This window comes from Littorina saxatilis, linkage group LG7 (genome assembly GCF_037325665.1).
Source record: "Littorina saxatilis isolate snail1 linkage group LG7, US_GU_Lsax_2.0, whole genome shotgun sequence".
Classification (NCBI taxonomy): Eukaryota; Metazoa; Mollusca; class Gastropoda; order Littorinimorpha; family Littorinidae; genus Littorina; species Littorina saxatilis.
In genome coordinates, this window is record NC_090251.1 from 5,225,049 (window position 1) to 5,245,391 (window position 20,343).

The following is a 20,343-nucleotide window of genomic DNA, read 5'->3' on the forward strand; positions in this document are numbered from 1 at the left end:
CCCATCCTTGTCGACGAATGTAACCGTGTTAATCACCTTTGGAGGCGAACTCCACTCAAACAGGACTGAGCAAGTTATGGCTTCTCAAAGGAAGGCCAGTACATAAAATTACACAAAAGCCGCCAGACCACATCACAAACAGAACTGAAGAATGCACAGGTGTTGATTACATAGAGACACACACACTTACACACACACACACAAACACAGAGAAGCCGTATCTATAGAGAGATAGATGACAGTGTATTTTTCGCGTGGCTATAAATTGATTCGACCTTTGCACTTTTACAGTGAGGATAATTTACGGGTCCAATTTACGTTCTGTACACTGCGTTGACCTTCTAAAAATAGGTAACAGTAACAGAACGCCGGGAATATCCGAAGACGCTCAGCGCAGTGGACAGCGCAGTGTAGTAACTTACAACTGAACGGGAAAGCCACACGAAGGAAGGGAGATAAACGCCAAACACTGGAGAAGATAAGGAAGAGTTACTTATAATGGTGAAATGAACCCAAAAACGAAAATGAGTTCAGCGCTGCGCGCTGAGAGCACGTGTTGAAATATCTCATCGATGATATTGTGTCCGGGGTGTAGCTGAATACGGTGTCCAAATTTGAAAAAGATCCACCGAGAACTTTGGCGTTGTGATGTGGTGTAGCGGCTATGGTGTGTCGGTATGGGGGCCCGGGTAAGCTGAGGTGGAACCAAAATAGCTGAGGTGGAACCAAAATCGGTTCCGCGCTGCGCGCTGAGAGCACGTGTTGAAATATCGACCAGGTTGTGTCGTGTCCCGGGTCTACTTGAATATGCCCACCAAATTTGAAGCAGATCCATCGAGAACTTTGGCCGTGCATCGCGCACAGACAGATACACACACACACACACACACAGACACACAGACACTAGTCGTATATATATATAGATACTAGAGGAATACCCGGCTTCGCCGGGGTGAATCGCGAGACAGAGACAGACAGCGTGGCGGTTCATCACAATCACCTCTGCAAGCGAAGTCCTGTCAAACGGGATTGAGAATTTTAGAGCTTATTTCTTAGCCCTATATTATCTGTTGTGGCTTCTCAAATGCCAGAACATACAGACAGACGAAAGCCGCTAGACCCCATCACAAACAGAACTCTACAATCAACAGGTTTTTTCCCACACACACACACACAAACACACACACAGAGAAGCCGTATATATATATATGTATATCTATATCTATAAATATATAGAGATAGGTGAGAGTGTATTTTTTGCGTGGCTATAAATTGATTCGACCTTTTCACTTTGACAGTAAGAACAACTTACGGGTGCAAGGGAAGCGTTCTGGACAGCGCAGTGACATTCTAAAAATAGTACCTCAGAAACGGGAATTTGGGGTGAACGGCGCGACAGAGACAGACAGCGTGGCGGTTCACCACAATCACCTTTGAAAGGCGAAGTCCTGTCAAACGGGATTGAGAATTTTAGAGCTTATTTCTTAGCCCTATATCATCTGCTGTGGCTTCTCACATGCCAGAACATACAGACAGACAAAAGCCGCTAGACCCCATCACAAACAGAACTCTATAATACATAGGTTTTTGCCCACACACACACACAAACACACACACACACAGAGAAGCCGTATATATATATGCATATCTGTATCTATAAATATATAGAGATAGGTGAGAGTGTATTTTTCGCGTGGCTATAAATTGATTCGACCTTTTCACTTTGACAGTAAGAACAACTTACGGGTGCAAGGGAAGCGTTGTGGACAGCGCAGTGGACAGCGCAGTGACATTCTAAAAATAATAGTAACTTACAACTGAACGGGAAAGCCACACGAAGGAAGGGAGATAAACGCCAAACACTGGAGAAGATAAGGAAGAGTTACTTATAATGGTGAAATGAACACAAAAATGAAAATGAGTTCAGCGCTGCGCGCTGAGAGCACGTGTTGAAATATCTCATCGATGATATTGTGTCCGGGGTGTAGCTGAATACGGTGTCCAAATTTGAAAAAGATCCACCGAGAACTTTGGCGTTGTGATGTGGTGTAGCGGCTATGGTGTGTCGGTATGGGGGCCCGGGTAAGCTGAGGTGGAACCAAAATAGCTGAGGTGGAACCAAAATCGGTTCCGCGCTGCGCGCTGAGAGCACGTGTTGAAATATCGACCAGGTTGTGTCGTGTCCCGGGTCTACTTGAATATGCCCACCAAATTTGAAGCAGATCCATCGAGAACTTTGGCCGTGCATCGCGCACAGACACACAGACACACAGACACACACACAGACACACAGACACTAGTCGTATATATATATATACTAGAATGAATACCCGCTTCGCCGGGTAGCCGGCTTCGCCGGGAAGAAGTACTTAGAGCCGTACGCCGGCTTCGCCGGGTCCGAACTATGGACCCGCCAAGCTTAGGTCCCTCCCAGATTCGTGGAATGGGAACAGCACGAAAATGATTCAGTGGCCATAATGCCATTCCTGACCATATCGAGTCCCATCCTTGTCGACGAATGTAACCGTGTTAATCACCTTTGGAGGCGAACTCCACTCAAACAGGACTGAGCAAGTTATGGCTTCTCAAAGGAAGGCCAGTACATAAAATTACACAAAAGCCGCCAGACCACATCACAAACAGAACTGAAGAATGCACAGGTGTTGATTACATAGAGACACACACACTTACACACACACACACACAAACACAGAGAAGCCGTATCTATAGAGAGATAGATGACAGTGTATTTTTCGCGTGGCTATAAATTGATTCGACCTTTGCACTTTTACAGTGAGGATAATTTACGGGTCCAATTTACGTTCTGTACACTGCGTTGACCTTCTAAAAATAGGTAACAGTAACAGAACGCCGGGAATATCCGAAGACGCTCAGCGCAGTGGACAGCGCAGTGTAGTAACTTACAACTGAACGGGAAAGCCACACGAAGGAAGGGAGATAAACGCCAAACACTGGAGAAGATAAGGAAGAGTTACTTATAATGGTGAAATGAACCCAAAAACGAAAATGAGTTCAGCGCTGCGCGCTGAGAGCACGTGTTGAAATATCTCATCGATGATATTGTGTCCGGGGTGTAGCTGAATACGGTGTCCAAATTTGAAAAAGATCCACCGAGAACTTTGGCGTTGTGATGTGGTGTAGCGGCTATGGTGTGTCGGTATGGGGGCCCGGTTAAGCTGGGGTGGAACCAAAATAGCTGAGGTGGAACCAAAATCGGTTCCGCGCTGCGCGCTGAGAGCACGTGTTGAAATATCGACCAGGTTGTGTCGTGTCCCGGGTCTACTTGAATATGCCCACCAAATTTGAAGCAGATCCATCGAGAACTTTGGCCGTGCATCGCGCACAGACAGATACACACACACACACACAGACACACAGACACACAGACACTAGTCGTATATATAGATAGATATAGATACTAAGTGTGGTAACTCAAAACGCGTTAAACTACTCAGACATGAAGTGTTTTGTAACACATCTTTTAAAACTTGTTAATGACTTAAGTGCTTGATTGACAATGGAAGTGAATTCCAGACTGATGTACCCGAAAAAGCAAGACTGGTCTTATACAGGTCAATTCGTGGAATCGGTGGGATCAAGTTGACCGACCCATATCTGTCGGTAGCTTTATTTAAATAATGATGTAATGTAAATCGGCACTTTACCGTAATACAATGTATGCATGAACATGGCTTTGTTTAAAACTTAAGATGCTTCTCCAGTAGAAGAAAGTTGAGCCTTTTTAACTTCATATCTGTTAAGGCATTATCTTTTACGATGAGTTTAGCTGAGCGACGATAGAGAGATTCTACCTTTTTTCAAGTGGACATCACTGCTGCCATCCCAGAGCGTCGAAGCATAATGTGAGGCATTACATGAGCATGGTGGAACATTTCCAGGGTCTTTCTGTCCGTAAATTGCTTTAACTTGATTAGGAGGAAAATGTTCTTGGCTACTTTCTTGCAAATATGCTGTAATTGTGCCTGCCACTTGAATTCACAATCAATAATTACCCCTAAAACGCGGTGTTGTTGAACTTGTTCAATTGATTGCGTACCAATAGTAAGATTTAGTTTGACTGGAGAAATCTGATGTTTTTGTCTGTTTGCAATTACCATACTTTTAGTTTTTACTGGATGGACAAGCATAGCATTGGCAGAGAGAGAGAGAGAGAGAGAGAGAGAGAGAGAGAGAGAGAGAGAGAGAGAGAGAGAGAGAGAGAGAGAGAGAGAGAGAGAGAGAGAGAGAGAGAGAGACTCAGACTCAGACTCAGACCTTTATTACAAAAGGATAAAGGTTTTAGGCAAAGCCTATTCTTCCAACCTGTCCTTTATACAACACATAAAGACAGACGCACATTACAAATATAAATTCAATCATATAAAATACAGAAATACATTGTACAGAATGCAACACAATGTGCATTTAAGGAATTACATAAGGAGAACTCAAAAAATTACAAAATTACATTGACATAGTTATACCTTTCATTTGGGAATAAGTTGCTCCGATCAGCTACACATCCGTTAACATTAGTACAAAATGTTTAACAAAATAACAATCGAACAAGAAATTTCATTCACGAATGATGTGTGAACGTGACTGTCTCTTAAACATTTTCACTGAAGTTGCATTTCTTATCTGTTGGGGTAAGGAGAGAGAGAGAGGGAGCGAGAAAGAGAGAGAGAGAGAGAGAGAGAGAGAGAGAGAGAGAGAGAGAGAGAGAGAGAGAGAGAGAGAGAGAGAGAGAGAGAGAGAGAGAGATCAAATCAAATCAAATCAAATCAAATCAAATTTTATTTTACGAGGGTTGTGGCATAAGCAATATAAACGAGCTTCTTTTCAACCAGCCCTCGCCCAGAGAGGGACTATTCTAATCTTGAGTACATATATATATATGTATAGGTTACAACACGAGTGGTTTTTTATATGGCTTGTATTTCAGTCAAGACCCAGCGGATGAATATCATCGGGAGACACGAGCCTCTGGCGAGTGTCTCTCGATTGATATTCCCGCTGGGTCTTGACTGAAATACAAGCCATATAAAAAACCACGAGTGTTGTAATCTGTATATCCCATTCTACCATCAAACACAAAGTGTAGACTACTAGCGGCACTGTTGCGATCTGTGCAGGGTAAAACTGTTGCCAGCGAGACTTAGCCCTTTTGCAACCTTAAACTAAGTGACCGTCGCTGAAAAAATAAAACGAATGAGTGCATCGATAAGTACGCGGTAACACTACTTTCAGACCATTTAAAAGCTTTAAGTAAAGGTTCATAAGTTGCAAGAAAGTAATGAAGTCGAATAGAAATTAATTTAGTTGAAGCGCACAATTCTTTTGTTTTGCGTTTCAGGTCGGCAGAACGGGCGAAACGGGTTTGGGACCCATTTGGCTTACTCGATTCAGAATCGATTCCACGTTGTTTTTCTCGAACGTGTGTAATTAGGCTTATTGACAGAGAAGCAAATTTTAGGGAACAAATATGTAGGTTTAGATTTAACCATTTGCTCCCTATTTGAAATGTATCTACGTGATAAACTGTTTTGCGAGTGTGTTTGCATGGATGAACTTAAACTGGTATGGGTGAGAGGAAAACGCGACCGACACGTCTGTCACCGCCGATTGATTGCATTTTGAAGGAATATGACTGGATTACGGAAAAATATGTGGACTTACTGCAGAGCCAGGCAAAAGAGTAGACTTGCTCGCAAAACACGTGAAACAGCCGATGTTTGATAGCTGAAGGCGCACACCGGCAAAACACACTACCGACAGATTCTCAAAAGTCGTCTGCTAACGATGCAAGGGGAGGGTACTCGTGTTTTTGTTTTGGTTCGCTAGCATCTGGTTATCTTGTAAGTTGAATGTTCGTTTTTTTCGACCTGCATTGCTTTCATAATGAAAGAAACTTTTGCTTATTGCATCTCATACATCAGATCAGTTCTGAGATTCATTTTTGCGTGCAACTGATATGGTTTTCTGAGCCGTGCAATACGATTTTAGAACTTCATACAAATGTGTCACATTGTTCGGCGCGAGCGAGGTCAAAGGTCGGGAGGAAAGTAGTCCTTTGCCCAAATCGGAATCTGCACTATCATATATTTTTTGGAGTCCATGATGTATTTATTGAGCTATAAAAATACAACATATATACCCATACTGAAGTAACAGAGACAAAGAAGGGAGGTCATGGGATATATATATATCCCATGACCTCCCTTCTTTGTCTCTGTTACTTCAGTATGGGTATATATGTTGTATTTTTATAGCTCAATAAATACATCATGGACTCCAAAAAATATATGATAGTGCAGATTCCGATTTGGGCAAAGGACTACTTTCCTCCCGACCTTTGACCTCGCGCCGAACAATGTGACACATTTGTATGAAGTTCTAAAATCGTATTGCACGGCTCAGAAAACCATATCAGTTGCACGCAAAAATGAATCTCAGAACTGATCTGATGTATGAGATGCAATAAGCAAAAGTTTCTTTCATTATGAAAGCAATGCAGGTCGAAAAAAACGAACATTCAACTTACAAGATAACCAGATGCTAGCGAACCAAAACAAAAACACGAGTACCCTCCCCTTGCATCGTTAGCAGACGACTTTTGAGAATCTGTCGGTAGTGTGTTTTGGTGTGCGCCTTCAGCTATCAAACATCGGCTGTTTCACGTGTTTTGCGAGCAAGTCTACTCTTTTGCCTGGCTCTGCAGTAAGTCCACATATTTTTCCGTAATCCAGTCATATTCCTTCAAAATGCAATCAATCGGCGGTGACAGACGTGTCGGTCGCGTTTTCCTCACACCATACCAGTTTAAGTTCATCCATGCAAACACACTCGCAAAACAGTTTATCACGTAGATACATTTCAAATAGGGAGCAAATGGTTAAATCTAAACCTACATATTTGTTCCCTAAAATTTGCTTCTCTGTCAATAAGCCTAATTACACACGTTCGAGAAAAACAACGTGGAATCGATTCTGAATCGAGTAAGCCAAATGGGTCCCAAACCCGTTTCGCCCGTTCTGCCGACCTGAAACGCAAAACAAAAGAATTGTGCGCTTCAACTAAATTAATTTCTATTCGACTTCATTACTTTCTTGCAACTTATGAACCTTTACTTAAAGCTTTTAAATGGTCTGAAAGTAGTGTTACCGCGTACTTATCGATGCACTCATTCGTTTTATTTTTTCAGCGACGGTCACTTAGTTTAAGGTTGCAAAAGGGCTAAGTCTCGCTGGCAACAGTTTTACCCTGCACAGATCGCAACAGTGCCGCTAGTAGTCTACACTTTGTGTTTGATGGTAGAATGGGATATACAGATTACAACACTCGTGGTTTTTTATATGGCTTGTATTTCAGTCAAGACCCAGCGGGAATATCAATCGAGAGCCACTCGCCAGAGGCTCGTGTCTCCCGATGATATTCATCCGCTGGGTCTTGACTGAAATACAAGCCATATAAAAAACCACTCGTGTTGTAACCTATACATATATATATATCCCATGACCTCCCTTCTTTGTCTCTGTTACTTCAGTATGGGTATATATGTTGTATTTTTATAGCTCAATAAATACATCATGGACTCCAAAAAATATATGATAGTGCAGATTCCGATTTGGGCAAAGGACTACTTTCCTCCCGACCTTTGACCTCGCGCCGAACAATGTGACACATTTGTATGAAGTTCTAAAATCGTATTGCACGGCTCAGAAAACCATATCAGTTGCACGCAAAAATGAATCTCAGAACTGATCTGATGTATGAGATGCAATAAGCAAAAGTTTCTTTCATTATGAAAGCAATGCAGGTCGAAAAAAACGAACATTCAACTTACAAGATAACCAGATGCTAGCGAACCAAAACAAAAACACGAGTACCCTCCCCTTGCATCGTTAGCAGACGACTTTTGAGAATCTGTCGGTAGTGTGTTTTGGTGTGCGCCTTCAGCTATCAAACATCGGCTGTTTCACGTGTTTTGCGAGCAAGTCTACTCTTTTGCCTGGCTCTGCAGTAAGTCCACATATTTTTCCGTAATCCAGTCATATTCCTTCAAAATGCAATCAATCGGCGGTGACAGACGTGTCGGTCGCGTTTTCTTCACACCCATACCAGTTTAAGTTCATCCATGCAAACACACTCGCAAAACAGTTTATCACGTAGATACATTTCAAATAGGGAGCAAATGGTTAAATCTAAACCTACATATTTGTTCCCTAAAATTTGCTTCTCTGTCAATAAGCCTAATTACACACGTTCGAGAAAAACAACGTGGAATCAATTCTGAATCAAGTAAGCCAAATGGGTCTTGGGACCCGTTTCGCCCGTTCTGCCGACCTGAAACGCAAAACAAAAGAATTGTGCGCTTCAACTAAATTAATTTCTATTCGACTTCATTACTTTCTTGCAACTTATGAACCTTTACTTAAAGCTTTTAAATGGTCTGAAAGTAGTGTTACCGCGTACTTATCGATGCACTCATTCGTTTTATTTTTTCAGCGACGGTCACTTAGTTTAAGGTTGCAAAAGGGCTAAGTCTCGCTGGCAACAGTTTTACCCTGCACAGATCGCAACAGTGCCGCTAGTAGTCTACACTTTGTGTTTGATGGTAGAATGGGATATACAGATTACAACACTCGTGGTTTTTTATATGGCTTGTATTTCAGTCAAGACCCAGCGGGAATATCAATCGAGAGCCACTCGCCAGAGGCTCATGTCTCCCGATGATATTCATCCGCTGGGTCTTGACTGAAATACAAGCCATATAAAAAACCACTCGTGTTGTAACCTATACATATATATATATATATATATATATATAGATATATATATATATATATATATATATATATATATGTATAGGTTACAACACGAGTGGTTTTTTATATGGCTTGTATTTCAGTCAAGACCCAGCGGATGAATATCATCGGGAGACACGAGCCTCTGGCGAGTGTCTCTCGATTGATATTCCCGCTGGGTCTTGACTGAAATACAAGCCATATAAAAAACCACGAGTGTTGTAATCTGTATATCCCATTCTACCATCAAACACAAAGTGTAGACTACTAGCGGCACTGTTGCGATCTGTGCAGGGTAAAACTGTTGCCAGCGAGACTTAGCCCTTTTGCAACCTTAAACTAAGTGACCGTCGCTGAAAAAATAAAACGAATGAGTGCATCGATAAGTACGCGGTAACACTACTTTCAGACCATTTAAAAGCTTTAAGTAAAGGTTCATAAGTTGCAAGAAAGTAATGAAGTCGAATAGAAATTAGTTTAGTTGAAGCGCACAATTCTTTTGTTTTGCGTTTCAGGTCGGCAGAACGGGCGAAACGGGTTTGGGACCCATTTGGCTTACTCGATTCAGAATTGATTCCACGTTGTTTTTCTCGAACGTGTGTAATTAGGCTTATTGACAGAGAAGCAAATCTTAGGGAACAAATATGTAGGTTTAGATTTAACCATTTGCTCCCTATTTGAAATGTATCTACGTGATAAACTGTTTTGCGAGTGTGTTTGCATGGATGAACTTAAACTGGTATGGGTGAGAGGAAAACGCGACCGACACGTCTGTCACCGCCGATTGATTGCATTTTGAAGGAATATGACTGGATTACGGAAAAATATGTGGACTTACTGCAGAGCCAGGCAAAAGAGTAGACTTGCTCGCAAAACACGTGAAACAGCCGATGTTTGATAGCTGAAGGCGCACACCGGCAAAACACACTACCGACAGATTCTCAAAAGTCGTCTGCTAACGATGCAAGGGGAGGGTACTCGTGTTTTTGTTTTGGTTCGCTAGCATCTGGTTATCTTGTAAGTTGAATGTTCGTTTTTTTCGACCTGCATTGCTTTCATAATGAAAGAAACTTTTGCTTATTGCATCTCATACATCAGATCAGTTCTGAGATTCATTTTTGCGTGCAACTGATATGGTTTTCTGAGCCGTGCAATACGATTTTAGAACTTCATACAAATGTGTCACATTGTTCGGCGCGAGCGAGGTCAAAGGTCGGGAGGAAAGTAGTCCTTTGCCCAAATCGGAATCTGCACTATCATATATTTTTTGGAGTCCATGATGTATTTATTGAGCTATAAAAATACAACATATATACCCATACTGAAGTAACAGAGACAAAGAAGGGAGGTCATGGGATATATATATATCCCATGACCTCCCTTCTTTGTCTCTGTTACTTCAGTATGGGTATATATGTTGTATTTTTATAGCTCAATAAATACATCATGGACTCAAAAAAATATATGATAGTGCAGATTCCGATTTGGGCGAAGAACTACTTTGCTCCCGACCTTTGACCTCGCGCCGAACAATGTGACACATTTGTATGAAGTTCCAAAATCGTATTGCACGGCTCAGAAAACCATATCAGTTGCACGCAAAAATGAATCTCAGAACTGATCTGATGTATGAGATGCAATAAGCTAACGTTTCTTTCATTATGAAAGCAATGCAGGTCGAAAAAAACGAACATTCAACTTACAAGATAACCAGATGCTAGCGAACCAAAACAAAAACACGAGTACTCTCCCTTGCTTCGTTAGCAGACGACTTTTGAGACCGTCCTTACCTGGCACGGTTGGGCTTCGCTGTCAATCTATCGGCTGTTTCACGTGTTTCGCGAGCAAGTCTACTCTTTTGCCTGGCTCTGCAGTAAGTCCACATTGGCGATGAAGGTATCCGAGAACTTAACATGTGTGTATTTTTCCGTAATCCAGTCATATTCCTTCAAAATGCAATCAATCGGCGGTGACAGACGTGTCGGTCGCGTTTTCCTCTCACCCATACCAGTTTAAGTTCATCCATGCAAACACACTCGCAAAACAGTTTATCACGTAGATACATTTCAAATAGGGAGCAAATGGTTAAATCTAAACCTACATATTTGTTCCCTAAAATTTGCTTCTCTGTCAATAAGCCTAATTACACACGTTCGAGAAAAACAACGTGGAATCGATTCTGAATCGGGCTTAGGTCCCAAACCCGTTTCGCCCGTTCTGCCGACCTGAAACGCAAAACAAAAGAATTGTGCGCTTCAACTAAATTAATTTCTATACGACTTCATTACTTTCTTGCAACTTGACTTATGAACCTTTACTTAAAGCTTTTAAATGGTCTGAAAGTAGTGTTACCGCGTACTTATCGATGCACTCATTCGTTTTATTTTTTCAGCGACGGTCACTTAGTTTAAGGTTGCAAAAGGGCTAAGTCTCGCTGGCAACAATGTTTTACACTGCACAGATCGCAACAGTGCCGCTAGTAGTCTACACTTTGTGTTTGATGGTAGAATGGGATATACAGATTACAACACTCGTGGTTTTTTATATGGCTTGTATTTCAGTCAAGACCCAGCGGGAATATCAATCGAGAGCCACTCGCCAGAGGCTCGTGTCTCCCGATGATATTCATCCGCTGGGTCTTGACTGAAATACAAGCCATATAAAAAACCACTCGTGTTGTAATCTATACATATATATATATATATATATATGTCTATATATATATACATACGTAAAACAATTACAAAAGATAAGCAAGGCAGAAAAACTATTCACATGACTATATACACGTTGTAGGCTATACATACATTCTTGCGTTATGAAACACTGATGCTTTATGGACAGATATGATCAATATGAAAATAATCAGAACGAAGTCTTCCATCACTGTGACTTTTCGTAATTTGACATTAAATGTAATGAGAGGTGTTTTTGAAAGTATTGAGACTTGTTGGGACTCGAACTGATTCCGGGAGAGAATTCCACAAAACGCTGCCAGAATAAGCTAAACTTGATTTAAAGAGATCTATCCGCGGAATGGGGACGTTGAATTTTCGGCTTGGTTTGGCTTTAAATTTTGTAATGAAAGCACTCGGTGCATGGCCGGAAAGGATTTTGTGAAGGAGCACACCTTTATTTGATTTAAATCTTTCTTTTAAAGGCAAAATCTTAAGTTTTTTATAATCGTCGAAAACAAGACTGGATTGTTTTAATAGAACTGATTTTAGTGCTCGTCTGTGTAGACTGTACAGTGGTTTTAAAATGTTTGCACTGGCAGAGTCCCAGATGGTCGAACAATAATCCGTGATGGTTTGTATGTATGCATTATAAAATAATAACCTTGAGTGTGGATCAAGAAAGTGCTTTATTCTGTTCAACAAATATATTTTCCTCGACACGGTTTTACACAACGATCTAACATGATGGGTCCAAGATAAATTATTATCGATATTTACTCCCAAAACTTTGTGATCTCCTACTTCCGCTATTGCATCGTTGCCAATTAATAAGGAATGAGGATTATTCTTGATGTTTTGTCTTTTTTGCCTTGTTGTAATTAACATGTATTTGGTCTTTTGGGGGTGAAGACTCATGTGGTTATATTTCGTCCAATTAATGAGATCATCTACACTGTTCTGCAATGATAAGAGAGAGAGAGAGAGAGAGAGAGAGAGAGAGAGAGAGAGAGAGAGAGAGAGAGAGAGAGAGAGAGAGAGAGAGAGAGAAAGTGTCACCCTGTGGGGTGCCTTTCTCGAATTGCGACAGAAAGCGCCTGTGCATTCTGTCAACGGCTGTGGGTTTTAGCTTACCGAGCATAGCGAACACGGGGATTTCGTGTTGTAAGAGTTTCACGTGGGTGATTTCTGCTGTCAGGGCAAAACTGGCGATAGCTGAACTTGGTACGTGACAAGGTGAGTCACGTGATTTTGTCAAGGTTGTCTGTGTGAGACATGTTAACTGGACACTCGAAACTCAGCGGCTAGAGAGAGCAGTCGGTGTCTTATTTTCCTACGAGTTTGATGGTCTTCAACGCGTTGACAGTAGGGCTTGAAGGAACTTCAATTAGAGACCACTTTCTCTCTGTTTACATGCTGGCTGACAGACGGGGCGTCAAAGTTTCTTCGCTGTGCGGGGAAAGATTTCCACCGCATAAGGATTCAGCGCAAGAGGGAGGATGGCGGTATTTCCGTTGACGAACGGGTGCCATTCAAAAGGAAGCGGATTCGCTTAAAAGAGAGAGCTACCTACATTAGGCTGTTGAGGTAATAAATCATTATTTAACGCTGTTGACGAGTCTGTGTTTGTGGAATGAAATACTCTCTGTTGTTCTTTCCAGGTTAGCGCATAATTTGCTCTTTGTGACGCTAAAATACTAATCTGTATATGGTTTTTGCAGATATGGAGAGAAGGAAGGAAATAGCTGATTTGTTGTTGTAAAAGTTCGTTTGTGCAGGCCCACGTGCTCGATGAAATATGTAAAGGTGACATGTTTAAAGGTGGAGGTTGAGGGGTAGCGTGGCATGTTTAGTGCACCGATGCTTTTTGTTGCAGCCTTTCTTCATTTCTTCCGTTGCTGGCTGTTTTCTACTGCCTACGTATATCTACTACGTGCTATGCTGAGCGGGATGATGTTACCGGATCGTCCGCGGCATTGATGTAACCTGCTAACCTGATGTTCTGGTGATTTGCTGTCGCTGTCGCCGTCCTACCAGCTACAACTCTACTATTTCTGAGTGAGGCGCCTGATGTCTCCACTGTTTCCTGCTTCGTTGCCACGCCAGCCGGCACTACATTCGACGGAGCAGTTGTGGAGACTATAGACTAATCACGGGCTGCCCACTCAGTGGCAAAAAGCTAAGTTGCACCATGTCTTTTGCACCCTTCTTACCACCAAGTCATCTGTTATATTAATGATTACACTCGAGTGGTGACAACGTGGGGTGTGTGACACCTGCATGAACTAGCACTTTAAGGCAGATCAGTAACTTTTCTTAACTATGCACGGGATCAGCGTGTTATTATTATTTTCTGTACTTTAACTGGCATTTTTGTCAGTGACCACTTGTTTTTACGTTTTGAACGTAAAAAGAACATCTTTTGGAGTTAAGTCTCGAGGGAGGTGGCGTGATATTACATAAACAGGCGTCTGAAACTTTTACTTTTGTTGATTCTATTTATTTGTATGACTGCGAGAGTGGATCGTGGTGTGGTTAGTTAGTTAGAAGTAACAAACCGTTCATAATCACCTTATGTGATATATTGTAACGTGACAAATTGTATAACCAGTGGATTGGTTTTTACAATGGTAAAAAAAGAAAATGTACAAAAGCAGCATTTCACGTAATCAAATCAAAAGTATTTTCATGATATTACACTGACGTGATCGTTGATCGTAACAATTTTTGACAGGTGCCTGCTAATTAAGTCAGCATACAGGCACACTCACACACACACACACAAACACACACACACACACACACACACACACACACACACACACACACACTAGAGAGAGAGAGAGAGAGAGAGAGAGAGAGAGAGAGAGAGAGAGAGAGAGAGAGAGAGAGAGAGAGAGAGAGGCACTATCAATGATAAAATGTGGTGGCCAAAGTAAAAACACCGCAAAACATGTACAGGGTGACCCAAAAAACATACCACCCACTAAAGTGCTAACAACTCCTAAACTACTACAGCAATTTAATTCAGATTTGTTGTACAGTTGCTTGAGATATGGGATGATAAGTCCACATCATTTCAAGTTTGTATGTTAATCGTTCTGATTGTTATACTCTTTCGGAAAAAAAAAATAAAACAAGAGGCGAAGCCATCAAGGCTCACGTAAGAAATCGACAAACAGTAACACACACACACACACACACACACACACACACACAGAGAAAGAGCATAGGTGAAACTGTGCAAGAAAGCGAAACACTAGATCTAGATCTGTCTGTCTGCATGTAGCCTACTTACAGGGACACGACTGCCAACTAGTCTCGGCCCGCTCAAAAATAATAATGACCGAGACTTTCAGTACTTCCTTCGCGTGACGTCTAACCCTCTTACGTCATAATGTGACGTCAATGTAATGTGACATCTTCAAATGTTAGAGTTTCTACCAAAGACATACACCCGCACGCACGCACGCACGCACATACGCACGCACGCACAGACAGACAAAGTTACGATCGCATAGGCTACACTTACGTGAGCCAAAAATACGGGGATTGACACAAAAATACGAGATCTCGCCCTGAGTGGTAGCCACACTAACACGTTCTTAGCCATCCAGGTTTTCATTTGTTGGTTTGTCTGAAAGATTTTGCGTAATAAAACCATTCTATGACAATTTATGAGTTGAAACAGCAATACAGGGAGTCTAGGGGGTTAAAGTCGGTTGAGTCTGGCTATTGCTCAGTATCAAACCTCCTATTTTTGAGGCATTCCCCCTTTTTTTTTTTTAAATATTCTTTAAAAAGAGTACAGATAAAAAACACTTTACCACATCTCAGGCTAATTTACAACAAGTATGAAGTACACTGCTGAAATATTTAAGGAGTTATTAGCATTTAATGGGTGATATGTTTTTAGGTCACCCTGTACTTTGTTTGTCAGCTAATTTGTTTTCCTATTCAATATGATTATGTCCGAAGTTAACTGTTGGGTGTTATCAGTTCAGATCTATGTGCGTGCGGATTTAATGGGGAAGCTTGAAACACAACATGTCATTCGTCACACAGTAACACCAGGTTCACAAAGCAAAGGCACATGGCGAGCTAGATGAAAACATAATACATTTTAGCGTGATAAACAAAAAGGGTCCCTGCCTGAACGTTATAACATTTAGAGGGTCACCTAGAATCCGTCCTGATTGGTCAAAAAAACCATATGGGGCACTGAATTGCGGATTCTAGGTGACCCTCTAAATGTTATAACGTTCAGGCAGGGACCCTTTTTGTTTATCACTCTAAAAATTAACAAGACAAAGTAAAAATGTAATTCAACAATATCAGCGTGATTTATTCTAAAGAATGACACTTCAAATGCTGTCAGGTACTCTCTTTATCTAAAAAAAAATACCGACAAGTGAGTTTTGTCGGTGGGTGCGTAACGGAACAGCAAGGCACCGCCCATCGTCTGAGTGTGCAATGCCGACCCACCGCTCACTTAAAATCTAAATGATCAAAGTTCGAAAAAGTCAAGTGAAATTGTGCCACTCGCTTTACATCAAATGTATCTTTACCTCATTTCCCATCCGTCTGGAGTCGGTTCTAAATCTGTCGCTCTCTGTTCAACGAGAAAAAAGCGAAGCAACCGAAACGCATGTTCAACATGGTTTATCTTGTGAGATTGTTGTGTGTCAAAGGCATTTGACCTGTGAATATTTATCACGTCAGGTGTGCTACTCTGATTGGCTGACTCAGGTCACGAGAATTCTTTGACTGACAGGCATAATCAGGTAGAAGCGCTCAAGTTCCCATTGCGGCTGTTCTGTCTAATTCGCGGGGTTGCTTCGAAATTTCTTTTGGTCGAATTAAACGGTAATAAAACCGTTATTTCTAATATGCTGACTGTTAGCAAATGATAACAGACATGTCTCACAAACGATATCAACATTCGCCTAAAAGGCTCATGCTTGATATCTTTTTTCTCGACATGTCTTGTTATCATTTGCTAACAGTCAGCATATTAGAAATAACTCATATTAAATTACAAGACATGTCTGTTATCATATATTTTGCTAACAGTCAGCATATTAGAAATTACGGTTTTATTACCTTGCGGTTTATTTTGACTAAAAAACAATTCGAACCGATTCCGCAAATCTAGAATAGCCGTAATGGGGACGGGATTGAACCGAGGCTGGTGTGGCCGTATGCACATGCCCTCATGCAGCCAATCACAAACCTGACGTCAGTATATTAACAGCGGACAGGGTCTCACCAAACAATCTCACATCAGGTTCAGTAACCCTTTTGCTTTGTTTTCTCTAGTCTACAGGAAAGGGACAGATTCACTGTCAACATCAGACAGTAAGAAAATAAAGTAAAACTGCATTTGACGTAAACTGAGTTACGCAATTTTATTTCATTCCTCGGAACTTGTACCATGTAGGTTCAAGCGAGCGGAGTACATGTCATTTTCAGAAGGTGGTTGGTGGCTGTATACCCACCCCTACGCTCAATGTCAATAAGAAGCGACCATTTTCTTTTTTCGTTGTCCGGGGGGCCCTGTAGCTAAAACAAAAAGAAGTAAAGGTTACATTTGTATAACCTGTTATGTTCGGCTTTGAGCTAACTTCGGCACATCAATATATGTCAATTCCTTGTTACTCCTAGTTCTGATAGCAATAAATACTGTCCGGGCGTACTTTTTTTAGCATATGAATTTATTTTGAATAAATAAGCAAGCTCTTTCTTATCACAAGCACTATCATGTTCAATGGCACGAACATCAGTGCTGTTGCTGCGGTCATTTTTTGTGAGTTTTCGCCATGGCTAAAAGTAAATGTCGGGGGAAATAGGCGCAAACGTTGTAAACTCTTTCAGAAATATTTTTTTCATCCCATTGTTGTCGACTTTTTACACACGAATACCCTTGAAACAACCTTGACACATTTTTGGTTTATGAACAGTCTTACAGCTGAAGCGCGTCTCAGTCTAGCAAAGAGGCAACTTAGAGAAAAAATAGACTTGGGTATTCCATAACTGTCATCTCCGTTACCGGCGATTTCTGGCAAAAGAGAAACAACTATTGTTCCATCTTGTGATAATTGTATGGTGTTCGCTCACAGGAGCAAACTTCGAAAAAATCATTAAAAAGGCCGTCAGGCTGAGGAATTACTCTTTGAGTATTACATCATAGAGTAAGTGTGTCCGCACACACACACACACACACACACACACAACAACAACCCCCCCCCCACACGCATGCACTCGACACACACGCACAAGGCTACAATACCTTTGTGACTATCTCCTTATTTTTGTGTGAATAGCTGATCATGATGTGTCCATCCGGTATCTTGACTTCTGTAGTCTCGCTCGGCGGAGCATGTTCTTGCCTGGGGGCCTGCTCTTTGTGTTCAACGACATCTGAAAGTAGTTTTTGCAAGCAGGGTGATTACTGAATATACGCCGAGTTTCGTACATGGGATTGTACTGGCTGTGAGTTGAATGCATTTTTGTTTTAAACTTGTAGCCACAATTAATAAATTCATAAACTGTGAAAAATGCGAAAGGGTCTAAACAATAGCCATCGACGTAACTTTGAACAGGTACCAAACTCGTAAAATATTTGTGTGTACAATAACTACTATTTTAGGCAAGAATGCGTCAACCCGATTACACTTTTTGTGTTTAACCAGTTTGGTAATGGTTCCACCTTGGCTGCAGTCCCTTCTCAATGAAGACCTGCGCAATAATAAGCAATTTACGAACAACTAAAACAAGGCAAATAAACTGTTGACAATTCACGTAAAGCGAAATCATTTTAATCAATCTGTGCGCCTAACAGAATTAAACGGAGCCATCATTCGTTTGTGACGGAACACAATGCATTATTTAACCAAGGCTGTCTGTCTTGGTTGACAATCCTTAAGGCCTCTAAAACTTGCCAATTTCGCGAATGGGCAACTTGCCAATTACGCGTAATCGGCTGCCGATTCCGCTTAATCGGCTGCCAAATTCTCGAAATAGGCAAGTTTTAGAGGCCTTTACGCGATTTCGGCAATTACGTGAATTCGGCACGACATATATAGATATATATATCTATGGACTGGCACACCAGAAGAACTTGAGATCTTCCAGAAGCATATCAACACATTCCGTCCTACCATCAAATTCACAATGGGTTCTTCGCCGGTTGAAATGCCCTTCTTGGACATCACGCTCAAAATGCAGAAGGGGTACATAGATACAGATCTCCATACAAAGACCACGGACAAACGAAACTACCTGCACTATTCGTCGTGCCACCCAAGACACTGCAAGGAAAACATCCCCTACAGCCAGATGTTGAGGGCACGACGTATATACCGTTTCTTTTCTTGCTCGGTATATATATATATATATGTGTGTGTGTGTGTGTGTGTGTGTGTGTGTGTGTGTGTGTGTGTGTGTGTGTGTGTGTGTATGTGTGGTATGTGTGCGAGTGTGTGTGTGTGTGTGTGAGTGTATGCATATGTAATGTGTGTGTGCGAGTGTTTGTGTGTGTGTGTTCTGTGATCGGTATACCTTTGTAATTTTGCAATATAAGAACGAGAGATGTGCATGCGCTTTGCAGCAACTTAACAGACGCGCATATTAGCTTTTTTCCTTTTATGTATTGTTACATTTCTTAAATTTTGAACAGTTTGAAGACTGTAGTATGCCTTTAGGATTGTAAAGGAAATGCTTGTCCTGCTCCTGATATTAAGTAAGGAACTTGTGTAATTGATCTTAGACGTTCTGAACTGCAGTTAAATGCTACTAAATCAAGGCATCCAACGTGCATGAACCTATGTGTATGTCTGCGTGTGTTTGCATCTCTGTCCGTCAAATACAAAACCTTTGTTTTCTTACCTCCGACAGCAGCTGAACAGCGTGGAAAGAACAGACAACCGAAACCAGAAGGTTTTGTCTGTTGTTGTGGAACCTTGGTTACACCGTTGGACACATGCAATGTGTGAACACTGGCACGTTTTTCTGTGTTCACATCAGCATCCGGAGCGCTGGTTTCACTAGCTGTTAAAATACAGTACAAGTGAAATAATACAGAACAGATAACAGCATGGTTTTGAATATAATATTGTAAAAGAAGATGCTGCAAAACATGTGCATAACTGGACTGCCAAGGGTACGCTATGCAAATCCAAAACTGCCAGTTGCTGGTGAACAACTGTTGGTCAGGTACACATTTCAATACACATGACAGAGCTATTAAAACAAATTACATGTTGTTCTCCATCACATGCGTATATGCCCATAACCTTCATAATGAATATGTCTGTCAGCTGGTTAGTAAATTAAGGTGGAAATGGTTGCTTTAAAGGTGATCGTCTACACATTTTGCTTTTTCAATTATTTTATGGTTAGATTTCGCTAAAACGTTATGTCAGATGAAGAATGAACCATGGGGGAAAAGTCACTATGCTGACAGCCACACCCACACAATCACAGCAACAGTCTGACACTGGGTAATGGAGCGCTGTCCACGAATTTGTTTTAAGGTGTAAGGGTCACCCAGAATTTGGAAAAAAATCGTTTTTCAGATATACTAAATTATGATGTTGCCAAAAGCTAGAACAATATCTCTATTTTCATGTGCAGTTTACATTTTGTCTCTAGCATACATAGTTTTCTTGCAATAAGTGGTCAAAGTAGGTTGGTGGGAATTAAAAATCCCTTTAATCAAGGCCTCTGTTGAATGAAATTATCGGTTCTGATGATGAATTTGATTCCAAAAACTGCTCAGAACAGTCAGACACAGATGATGAATCAGACAGTAGCTCAAGTGAAGATAGTTTTGATTCTAA

General features: G+C 41.3%; 1 long non-coding RNA gene across 1 annotated transcript in view; it reads right to left on the minus strand.

The window, feature by feature from the left end:
* LOC138970526 (uncharacterized) overlaps positions 1-19,540 on the minus strand; it is a 21,816-nt gene extending 2,276 nt beyond the window's left edge. Inside the window, exons 1-2 of the long non-coding RNA XR_011456980.1 lie at positions 19,391-19,540; positions 17,793-17,923 (exon numbers count right to left, since the gene is read on the minus strand). This is a non-coding gene — a long non-coding RNA (uncharacterized lncRNA). The remainder of the gene's footprint in view (positions 1-17,792; positions 17,924-19,390) is intronic.
* Positions 19,541-20,343: the final 803 nt, after the last annotated feature.